Source organism: Gorilla gorilla, chromosome 18 (genome assembly GCF_029281585.2).
Source record: "Gorilla gorilla gorilla isolate KB3781 chromosome 18, NHGRI_mGorGor1-v2.1_pri, whole genome shotgun sequence".
Classification (NCBI taxonomy): domain Eukaryota; kingdom Metazoa; phylum Chordata; class Mammalia; order Primates; family Hominidae; genus Gorilla; species Gorilla gorilla.
This window is the reverse complement of record NC_073242.2, coordinates 52,405,311-52,419,068: the sequence shown is the minus strand read 5'-3', so window position 1 is coordinate 52,419,068 and position 13,758 is coordinate 52,405,311.

Here is a 13,758-nt window from a genome sequence, read left to right as displayed (position 1 = left end):
AAACGGAACGGGAACGGAAATGGAACGGGAATGGTAACGGAACGGGAATGGAAATGGAACGGGAATGGAAATGGAACGGGAATGGAAATGGATCGGGAATGGAAATGGAACGGGAATGGTAATGGAACTGGAATGGAAATGGAACGGGAATGGAAAAGAAACGGGAATGGAAATGGAACGGGAATGGAAATGGAATGGGAATGGAAATGGAATGGAATGGAATGGAATGGAATGGAATGGAATGTACCGGAGTGGAGTGGAGTGGAGTGGAGTGGAGTAGAGTGCACTGGAACGGAATGGAATGGAATGGAATGGAATGGAACGGAACGGAATGTACCCGAGAAGCACGGAATGGAATGGAATGGAATGGAATGGAATGGAATGGAATGTACCGGAATGGAGTGGAGTGGAATGGAGTGGACTGGAGTGGAGTGGAGTGGAATGGAATGGAATGGAATGGAATGGAATGGAATGGAATGGAATGGAATGGAATGGAATGGAATGGAATGGAATGGAATGGAATGGAATGGAATGGAATGGAATGGAATGGAATGGAATGGAATGGAATGGAATGGAATGGAATGGAATTCAATGGAATGGAATGGAATGGAATGGAATGGAATGGAATGGAATGGAATGGAATGGAATGGAATGGAATGGAATGGAATTCAATGGAATGGAATGGAATGGAATGGAATCAATGGAATGGAATGGAATGGAATGGAATTCAATGGAATGGAATGGAATGGAATGGAATTCTATGGAATGGAATGGAGTGGAATCGAATGGAATGGAATGGAATGGAATGGAATGGAATGGAATAGAATGGAATCAACCCGAGTAGAACGGAATGGAACGGAACGGAACGGAACGGAACGGAACGGAACGGAACGGAACGGAATGGAATGGAATGGAACGGAATTCCATGGAATGGAATGGAATGGAATGGAATTCAATGGAATGGAATGGAATGGAATGGAATGGAATGGATGGAATGGAATGGAATGGATTGGAATGGAATGGAATAGAATGGAATCAACCCGAGTAGAACGGAATGGAACGGAATGGAACGGAACGCAACGGAACGGAACGGAACGGAATGGAACGGAACGGAATGGAATGGAATGGAACGGAATTCAATGGAATGGAATGGAATGGAATGGAATGGAATGGAATGGAATGGAATGGAATGGAATGGAATGGAATTCCATGGAATGGAATGGAATGGAATGGAATGGAATGGAATCAATGGAATGGAATGGAATGGAATGGAATGGAATCGAATGGAATTGAATGGAATGGAATGGAATCAAATGGGATCGAATGGAATGGAATGGAATAGAATGGAATGGAACCCGAGTAGAACGGAATGGAATGGAATGGAATGGAATGGAATGGAATGGAATGGAATGGAATGGAATGGAATGGAATGGAATGGAATTGGAATGGAATGGAATGGAATGGAATGGAATTCAATGGAATGGAATGGAACGGAATGGAATTCAATGGAATGGAATGGAATGGAATGGAATGGAATGGAATGGAATGGAATGGAATGGAATGGAATGGAATGGAATGGAATGGAATGGAATGGAAAATGGAATGGAATGGAATGGAATGGAATGGAATGGAAACGGAATGGAATGGAATGGAATGGAATGGAATGGAATGGAATGGAATGGAATGTACCAAAGTAGAACGGAATGGAATGGAATGGAATGGAATGGAATGGAATGGAATGGAATGGAATGGAATGGAATGGAATGTACCCGAGTAGAACGGAATGGAATGGAATGGAATGGATTGGAATGGAATGGAATGGAATGGAATGGAATGTAACCGAGTAGAACGGAATGGAATGTAATTGAATGGAATGTAACCGAGTTGAACGGAACGGAATGGAATGGAATGGAATGGAATGGAATGGAATGGAATGGAATGGAATTGAATGCAATGCAATGCAATGGAATGCAATGGAATGGAAAGGAATGGAATGGAATGGAATGGAATCTACCCGAGTAGAACGGAATGGAATGGAATTGAATGGAATGTAACCGAGTAGAACGGAACGGAATGGAATGGAATGGAATGGAATGCAATGGAATGGAATGGAATGGAATGGAATGGAATGGAATGGAATGGACACCAGTAGAATGGAATGGAATGGAATGGAATGGAATGGAATGGAATGGAATGGAATAATCTACCCGAGTAGAACGGAATGGAACGGAATGGAATGGAATGGAATGGACAGGAGCAGAACGGAATGGAATGCAATGGAATGGAATGGAATGTACCCGAGCAGAACGGAATGGAATGAAATGGAAATGGAAAGGGAATGGAAATGGAACGGGAATGGAAATGGAACGGGAACGGAAATGGAACGGGAATGGAAATGGAACGGGAACGGAAACGGAACGAGAACGGAAATGGAACGGGAACGGAAACGGAACGGGAACGGAAATGGAACGGGAATGGTAACGGAACGGGAATGGAAATGGAACGGGAATGGAAATGGAACGGGAATGGAAATGGATCGGGAATGGAAATGGAACGGGAATGGTAATGGAACTGGAATGGAAATGGAACGGGAATGGAAAAGAAACGGGAATGGAAATGGAACGGGAATGGAAATGGAATGGAATGGAATGGAATGGAATGGAATGGAATGGAATGGAATGGAATGGAATGGAGTGGAGTGGAGTGGAGTGGAGTGGAGTAGAGTGCACTGGAACGGAATGGAATGGAATGGAATGGAATGGAATGGAACGGAACGGAATGTACCCGAGAAGCACGGAATGGAATGGAATGGAATGGAATGGAATGGAATGTACCGGAGTGGAGTGGAGTGGAATGGAGTGGAGTGGAGTGGAGTGGAGTGGAATGGAATGGAATGGAATGGAATGGAATGCAATGGAATGCAATGGAATGGAAAGGAATGGAATGGAATGGAATGGAATGGAATGGAATGGAATGGAATGGACACCAGTAGAATGGAATGGAATGGAATGGAATGGAATGGAATGGAATGGAATGGAATGGAATTCAATGGAATGGAATGGAATGGAATGGAATGGAATGGAATGGAATGGAATGGAATTCAATGGAATGGAATGGAATGGAATGGAATTCGGAATGGAATGGAATGGAATGGAATGGAATGGAATGGAATGGAATGGAATGGAATGGAATGGAATGGAATGGAATCAACCCGAGTAGAACGGAATGGAATGGAATGGAATGTAATGGAATGGAATGGAATGGAATGGAATGGAATGGAATGTACCAAAGTAGAACGGAATGGAATGGAATGGAATGGAATGGAATGGAATGGAATGGAATGGAATGGAATGGAATGGAATGTACCCGAGTAGAACGGAATGGAATGGAATGGAATGGATTGGAATGGAATGGAATGGAATGGAATGGAATGGAATGGAACCGAGTAGAACGGAATGGAATGTAATTGAATGGAATGTAACCGAGTTGAACGGAACGGAATGGAATGGAATGGAATGGAATGGAATGGAATGGAATGGAATGAGTGCAATGCAATGCAATGGAATGCAATGGAATGGAAAGGAATGGAATGGAATGGAATGGAATCTACCCGAGTAGAACGGAATGGAATGGAATTGAATGGAATGTAACCGAGTAGAACGGAACGGAATGGAATGGAATGGAATGGAATGGAATGCAATGGAATGGAATGGAATGGAATGGAATGGAATGGAATGGAGAATGGAATGGAATGGAATGGAATGGAATGGAATGGAATGGAATGGAATGGAATGGAATGGAATCTACCCGAGTAGAACGGAATGGAACGGAATGGAATGGAATGGAATGGACAGGAGCAGAACGGAATGGAATGCAATGGAATGGAATGGAATGTACCCGAGCAGAACGGAATGGAATGAAATGGAAATGGAAAGGGAATGGAAATGGAACGGGAATGGAAATGGAACGGGAACGGAAATGGAACGGGAATGGAAATGGAACGGGAACGGAAACGGAACGAGAACGGAAATGGAACGGGAACGGAAACGGAACGGGAACGGAAATGGAACGGGAATGGTAACGGAACGGGAATGGAAATGGAACGGGAATGGAAAAGGAACGGGAATGGAAATGGATCGGGAATGGAAATGGAACGGGAATGGTAATGGAACTGGAATGGAAATGGAACGGGAATGGAAAAGAAACGGGAATGGAAATGGAACGGGAATGGAAATGGAATGGGAATGGAAATGGAATGGAATGGAATGGAATGGAATGGAATGGAATGTACCGGAGTGGAGTGGAGTGGAGTGGAGTGGAGTAGAGTGCACTGGAACGGAATGGAATGGAATGGAATGGAATGGAACGGAACGGAATGTACCCGAGAAGCACGGAATGGAATGGAATGGAATGGAATGGAATGGAATGGAATGTACCGGAATGGAGTGGAGTGGAATGGAGTGGACTGGAGTGGAGTGGAGTGGAATGGAATGGAATGGAATGGAATGGAATGGAATGGAATGGAATGGAATGGAATGCAATGGAATGCAATGGAATGGAAAGGAATGGAATGGAATGGAATGGAATGGAATGGAATGGAATGGAATGGAATGGACAACAGTAGAATGGAATGGAACGGAATGGAATGGAATGGAATGGAATGGAATGGAATGGAATGGAATGGAATGGAATGGAATGGAATGGAATGGAATGGAATGGAATGGAATGGAATGGAATGGAATGGAATGGAATGGAATTCCATGGAATGGAATGGAATGGAATGGAATTCTATGGAATGGAATGGAGTGGAATCGAATGGAATCGAATGGAATCGAATGGAATGGAATGGAATAGAATGGAATCAACCCGAGTAGAACGGAACGGAACGCAACGGAACGGAACGGAACGGAACGGGACGGAACGGAACGGAATGGAATGGAATGGAACGGAATTCCATGGGAATGGAATGGAATGGAATGGAATGGAATGGAATGGAATGGAATGGAATGGAATGGAATTCAATGGAATGGAATGGAATGGATTGGAATGGAATGGAATAGAATGGAATCAACCCGAGTAGAACGGAACGGAACACAACGGAACGGAACGGAACGGAACGGAACGGAACGGAACGGAATGGAATGGAATGGAATGGAATGGAATGGAATGGAATGGAATGGAATGGAATGGAATGGAATGGAATGGAATGGAATGGAATGGAATGGAATGGAATGGAATGGAATGGAATGGAATGGAATGGAATGGAATGGAATGGAATGGAATCGAATGGAATGGAATCGAATGGAATGGAATGGAATCGAATGGAATCAACGGAATGGAATGGAATGGAATGGAATGGAATGGAATGGAACGGAATGGAATGGAATGGAATGGAATGGAATGGAATTCTATGGAATGGAATGGAATGGAATGGAATGGAATGGAATTCAATGGAATGGAATGGAATGGAATGGAATGGAATGGAATGGAATGGAATGGAGTGGAATGGAATGGAATGGAATGGAATGCAATGGAATGGAATGGAATGGAATGGAATGGAATGGAATGGAATGGAATGGAATGGAATGAATGGAATGGAATGGAATGGAATGGAATGGAATGGAATGGAATGGAATGGAATGGAATGGAATGGAATGGAATGGAATGGAATGGAATGGAATGGAATGGAATGGAATGGAATGGAATGGAATGGAATGGAATGGAATGGAATGGAATGGAATGGAATGGAATGGAATGGAATGGAATGGAATGTAGAATGGAATGGAATGGAATGGAATGGAATGGAATGGAATGGAATGGAATGGAATGGAATGGAATGGAATGGAATGGAATGGAATGGAATGGAATGGAATGGAATGGAATGGAATGGAATGGAATGGAATGGAATCGGAATGGAATGGAATGGAATGGAATGGAATGGAATGGAATGGAATGGAATGGAATGGAATAGAATGGAATCAACCCGAGTAGAACGGAATGGAACGGAATGGAATGGAATGGAATGGAATGGAATGGAATGGAATGGAATGGAATGGAATGAGTAGAACGGAATGGAATGGAATGGAATGGAATGGAATGGAATGAATGGAATGGAATGGAATGGAATGGAATGGAATGGAATTCAATGGAATGGAATGGAATGGAATGGAATGGAATGGAATGGAATGGAATGGAATGGAATGGAATGGAATGGAATGGAATGGAATGGAATGGAATGGAATGGAATGGAATGGAATGTAACGGAATTCAATGGAATGGAATGGAATGGAATGGAATGGAATGGAATGGAATGGAATGGAATGGAATGGAATGGAATGGAATGGAATGGAATGGAATGGAATGGAATGGAATGGAATGGAATGGAATGGAATGGAATGGAATGGAATGGAATGGAATGGAATGGAATGGAATGGAATGGAATGGAATGTACCCGAGTAGAACGGAATGGAATGGAATGGAATGGAATGGAATGGAATGGAAGAATGGAATGGAATGGAATGGAATGGAATGGAATGGAATGGAATGGAATGGAATGGAATGGAATGGAATGGAATGGAATGGAATGGAATGGAATGGAATGGAATGGAATGGAATGGAATGGAATGGAATGGAATGGAATGGAATGGAACCGAATGGAATGGAATGGAATGGAATGGAATGGAATGGAATGGAATGGAATGGAATGGAATGGAATGGAATGGAATGGAATGGAATGGAATGGAATGGAATGGAATGGAATGGAATGGAATGGAATGGAATGGAATGGAATGGAATGGAATGGAATGGAGTGGAAGAAATGGAATGGAATGGAATGGAATGGAATGGAATGGAATGGAATGGAATGGAATCTACCGAGTAGAACGGAATGGAATGGAATGGAATGGAATGGAATGGAATGGAATGGAATGGAATGGAATGGAATGGAATGGAATGGAATGGAATGGAATGGAATGGAATGGAATGGAATGGAATGGAATGGAATGGAATGGTAATGGAATGGAATGGAATGGAATGGAATGGAATGGAATGGAATGGAATGGAATGGAATGGAATGGACCCGAGTAGAACGGAATGGAATGGAATGGAATGGAATGGAATGGAATGGAATGGAAAATGGAATGGAATGGAATGGAATGGAAAATGGAATGGAATGGAATGGAATGGAATGGAATGGAATGGAATGGAATGGAATGGAATGGAAAATGGAATGGAATGGAATGGAATGGAACGGAATGGAATGGAATGGAATGGAAATGGAACGGAATGGAATGGAATGGAATGGAATGGAATGGAATGGAATGGAATGGAATGGAATGGAATGGAATGGAATGGAATGGAATGGAATGGAATGGAATGGAATGGAATGGAATGGAATGGAATGGAATGGAAATGGAAGTGGAATGGAATGGAATGGAATGGAATGGAATGGAATGGAATGGAATGGAATGGAATGGAATGGAATGGAATGGAATGGAATGGAATGGAATGGAATGGAATGGAATGGAATGGAATGGAATGGAATGGAATGGAATGGAATGGAATGGAATGGAATGGAATGGAATGGAATGGAATGAATGGAATGGAATGGAATGGAATGGAATGGAATGGAATGTACCAGTAGAATGGAATGGAATGGAATGGAATGGAATGGAATGGAGTGGAATGGAATGGAATGGAATGGAATGGAATGGAATGGAATGGAATGGAATGGAATGGAATGGAATGGAATGGAATGGAATGGAATGGAATGGAATGGAATGGAATGGAATGGAATGGAATGGAATGGAATGGAATGGAATGGAATGGAATGGAATGGAATGGAATGGAATGGAATGGAATGGAATGGAATGGAATGGAATGGAATGGAATGGAATGGAATGGAATGGAATTCAATGGAATGGAATGGAATGGAATGGAATGGAATGGAATGGAATGGAATGGAATGGAATCGAATGGAATGGAATGGAATGGAATGGAATGGAATGGAATGGAATGGAACGGAATGGAATGGAACGGAATGGAATGGAATGGAATGGAACGGAATGGAACGGAATGGAATGGAATGGAACGGAATGGAATGGAATGGAATGGAATGGAATGGAATGGAATGGAATGGAATGGAATGGAATGGAATGGAATGGAATGGAATGGAATGGAATGGAATGGAATGGAATGGAATGGAATGGAATGGAATGGAATGGAATGGAATGGAATGGAATGGAATGGAAATGGAATGGAATGGAATGGAATGGAATGGAATGGAATGGAATGGAATGGAATGGAATGGAATGGAATGGAATTGAATGGAATGGAATGGAATGGAATGGAATGGAATGGAATGGAATGGAATGGAATGGAATGGAATGGAATGGAATGGAATGGAATGGAATGGAATGGAATGGAATGGAATGGAATGGAATGGAATGGAATGGAATGGAATGGAATGGAATGGAATGGAATGGAATCGAATGGAACGGAATGGAATGGAATGGAATGGAATGGAATGGAATGGAATGGAATGGAATGGAATGGAATGGAATGGAATGGAATGGAATGGAATGGAATGGAATGGAATGGAATGGAATGGAATGGAATGGAATGGAATGGAATGGAATGGAATGGAATTGAATGGAATGGAATGGAACGGAATGGAATGGAATGGAATGGAATGGAATGGAACGGAATGGAATGTAATGGAATGGAATGGAATGGAACGGAATGGAATGGAATGGAATGGAATGGAATGGAATGGAATGGAATGGAATGGAATGGAATGGAATGGAATGGAATGGAATGGAATGGAATGGAATGGAATGGAAACGGAATGGAATGGAATGGAATGGAATGGAATGGAATGGAATGGAATGGAATGGAATGGAATGGAATGGAATGGAATGGAATGGAATGGAATGGATTGAATGGAATGGAATGGAATGGAATGGAATGGAATGGAATGGAATGGAATGGAATGGAATCAACCTGAGTAGAACGGAATGGAATGGAATGGAATGGAATGGAATGGAATGGAATGGAATGGAATGGAATGGAATGGAATGGAATGGAATGGAATGGAATGGAATGGAATGGAATGGAATGGAATGGAATGGAATGGAATGGAATGGAATGGAATGGAATGGAATGGAATGGAATGGAATGGAATGGAATGGAATGGAATGGAATGGAATGGAATGGAATGGAATGGAATCATGGAATGGAATGGAATGGAATGGAATGGAATGGAATGGAATGGAATGGAATGGAATGGAATGGAATGGAATGGAATGGAATGGAATGGAATGGAATGGAATGGAATTCAATGGAATGGAATGGAATGGAATGGAATTCAATGGAATGGAATGGAATGGAATGGAATGGAATGGAATGGAATGGAATGGAATGGAATGGAATGGAATGGAATGGAATGGAATGGAATGGAATGGAATGGAATGGAATGGAATGAATGGAATTGAATAGAATGGAATGGAATGGAATGGAATGGAATGGAATGGAATGGAATGGAATGGAATGGAATGGAATGGAATGGAATGGACCAAAGTAGAATGGAATGGAATGGAATGGAATGGAATGGAATGGAATGGAATGGAATGGAATGGAATGGAATGGAATGGAATGGAATGGAATGGAATGGAATGGAATGGAATGGATTGGAATGGAATGGAATGGAATGGAATGGAATGGAACCGAATGGAACGGAATGGAATGGAATTGAATGGAATGGAACCGAATTGAATGGAATGGAATGGAATGGAATGGAATGGAATGGAATGGAATGGAATGGAATGGAATTGAATGGAATGGAATGGAATGGAATGGAATGGAATGGAATGGAATGGAATGGAATGGAATGGAATCAACCCGAGTAGAACGGAATGGAATGGAACGGAACGGAACGGAACGAACGAACGGAACGGAATGGAATGGAATGGAATGGAATGGAATGGAATGGAATGGAATGGAATGGAATGGAATGGAATGGAATGGAATGGAATGGAATGGAATGGAATGGAATGGAATGGAATGGAATAGAACGGAATGGAACGGAATGGAATGGAATGGAATGGAAGGAGAGAACGGAATGGAATGGAATGGAATGGAATGGAATGGGGAGAATGGAATGGAATGGAATGGAATGGAATGGGAATGGAATGGAACGGGAATGGAATGGAATGGAATGGAATGGAATGGAATGGAAATGGAATGGAACGGAAACGGAACGAACGGAATGGAACGGAACGGAATGGAACGGAATGGAATGGAATGGAATGGAATGGAATGGAATGGAATGGAATGGAATGGAATGGAATGGAATGGAATGGAATGGGAATGGAATGGAATGGAATGGAATGGAATGGAATGGAATGGAATGGGAATGGAATCGGGAATGGAATGGAATGGAATGGAATGGAAATGGAATGGAATGGAATGGAATGGAATGGAATGGAATGGAATGGAATGGAATGGAATGGAATGGAATGGAATGGAATGGAATGGAATCGAATGGAATGGAATGGAATGGAATGGAATGGGAATGGAATGGAATGGAATGGAATGGTGGAATGGAATGGAATGGAATGGAATGGAATGGAATGGAATGGAATGGAATGGAATGGAATGGAATGGAATGGAATGGAATGGAATGGAATGGAATGGAATGGAACGGAATGGAATGGAATGGAATGGAATGGAATGGAATGGAATGGAATGGAATGGAATGGAATGGAATGGAATGGAATGGAATGGAATGGAATGGAATGGAATGGAATGGAATGGAATGGAATGGAATGGAATGGAATGGAATGGAATGGAATGGAATGGAATGGAATGGAATGGAATGGAATGGAATGGAATGGAATGGAACGGAATGGAATGGAATTCAATGGAATGGAATGGAATGGAATGGAATGGAATGGAATGGAATGGAATGGAATTCAATGGAATGGAATGGAATGGAATGGAATTCAACGGAATGGAATGGAATGGAATGGAATGGAATGGAATGGAATGGAATGGAATGGAATGGAATGGAATGGAATGGAATGGAATGGAATCAACCCGAGTAGGAACGGAATGGAATGGAATGGAATGTAATGGAATGGAATGGAATGGAATGGAATGGAATGGAATGTACCAAAGTAGAACGGAATGGAATGGAATGGAATGGAATGGAATGGAATGGAATGGAATGGAATGGAATGGAATGGAATGGAATGGAATGGAATGGAATGGAGTAGAACGGAATGGAATGGAATGGAATGGAATGGAATGGAATGGAATGGAATGGAATGGAATGTAACCGAGTAGAACGGAATGGAATGTAATTGAATGGAATGTAACCGAGTTGAACGGAACGGAATGGAATGGAATGGAATGGAATGGAATGGAATGGAATGGAATGGAATTGAGTGCAATGCAATGCAATGGAATGCAATGGAATGGAAAGGAATGGAATGGAATGGAATGGAATCTACCCGAGTAGAACGGAATGGAATGGAATTGAATGGAATGTAACCGAGTAGAACGGAACGGAATGGAATGGAATGGAATGGAATGGAATGCAATGGAATGGAATGGAATGGAATGGAATGGAATGGAATGGACACCAGTAGAATGGAATGGAATGGAATGGAATGGAATGGAATGGAATGGAATGGAATGGAATGGAATCTACCCGAGTAGAACGGAATGGAACGGAATGGAATGGAATGGAATGGACAGGAGCAGAACGGAATGGAATGCAATGGAATGGAATGGAATGTACCCGAGCAGAACGGAATGGAATGAAATGGAAATGGAAAGGGAATGGAAATGGAACGGGAATGGAAATGGAACGGGAACGGAAATGGAACGGGAATGGAAATGGAACGGGAACGGAAACGGAACGAGAACGGAAATGGAACGGGAACGGAAACGGAACGGGAACGGAAATGGAACGGGAATGGTAACGGAACGGGAATGGAAATGGAACGGGAATGGAAAAGGAACGGGAATGGAAATGGATCGGGAATGGAAATGGAACGGGAATGGTAATGGAACTGGAATGGAAATGGAACGGGAATGGAAAAGAAACGGGAATGGAAATGGAACGGGAATGGAAATGGAATGGGAATGGAAATGGAATGGAATGGAATGGAATGGAATGGAATGGAATGGAATGTACCGGAGTGGAGTGGAGTGGAGTGGAGTAGAGTGCACTGGAACGGAATGGAATGGAATGGAATGGAATGGAATGGAACGGAACGGAATGTACCCGAGAAGCACGTAATGGAATGGAATGGAATGGAATGGAATGGAATGTACCGGAATGGAGTGGAGTGGAATGGAGTGGACTGGAGTGGAGTGGAGTGGAATGGAATGGAATGGAATGGAATGGAATGGAATGGAATGGAATGCAATGGAATGCAATGGAATGGAAAGGAATGGAATGGAATGGAATGGAATGGAATGGAATGGAATGGACAACAGTAGAATGGAATGGAACGGAATGGAATGGAATGGAATGGAATGGAATGGAATGGAATGGAATGGAATGGAATGGAATGGAATTCAATGGAATGGAATGGAATGGAATGGAATTCCATGGAATGGAATGGAATGGAATGGAATTCTATGGAATGGAATGGAGTGGAATCGAATGGAATCGAATGGAATCGAATGGAATGGAATGGAATAGAATGGAATCAACCCGAGTAGAACGGAGCGGAACGCAACGGAACGGAACGGAACGGAACGGGACGGAACGGAACGGAATGGAATGGAATGGAACGGAATTCCATGGAATGGAATGGAATGGAATGGAATTCAATGGAATGGAATGGAATGGAATGGAATGGAATGGAATGGAATGGAATTCAATGGAATGGAATGGAATGGATTGGAATGGAATGGAATAGAATGGAATCAACCCGAGTAGAACGGAACGGAACACAACGGAACGGAACGGAACGCAACGGAACGGAACGGAACGGAACGGAACGGAATGGAATGGAATGGAACGGAATTCAATGGAATGGAATGGAATGGAATGGAATTCTATGGAATGGAATGGAATGGAATGGAATGGAATGGAATGGAATGGAATGGAATGGAATTCAATGGAATGGAATGGAGTGGAATGGAATGGAATCGAATGGAATTGAATGGAATCGAATGGAATCAAATGGGATCGAATGGAATGGAATGGAATAGAATGGAATCAACCCGAGTAGAACGGAATGGAATGGAATGGAATGGAATGGGATGGAATGGAATGGAATGGAATGGAATGGAACGGAATTCAATGGAATGGAATGGAATGGAATGGAATGGAATGGAATGGAATGGAATTCAATGGAATGGAATGGAACGGAATGGAATTCAATGGAATGGAATGGAATGGAATGGAATTCCATGGAATGGAATGGAATGGAAATCCATGGAATGGAATGGAATGGAATGGAATTCCATGGAATGGAATGGAATGGAATGGAATTCCATGGAATGGAATGGAATGGAATTCCATGGAATGGAATGGAATGGAATGGAATTCCATGGAATGGAATGGAATGGAATGGAATTCCATGGAATGGAATGGAATGGAATGGAATTCAATGGAATGGAATGGATTGGAATGGAATGGAATGGAATGGAATGGAATGAAATGGAATGGAATGGAATAGAATGGAATCAACCTGAGTAGAACGGAATGGAATGGAATGGAATGGAATGGAATGGAATGGA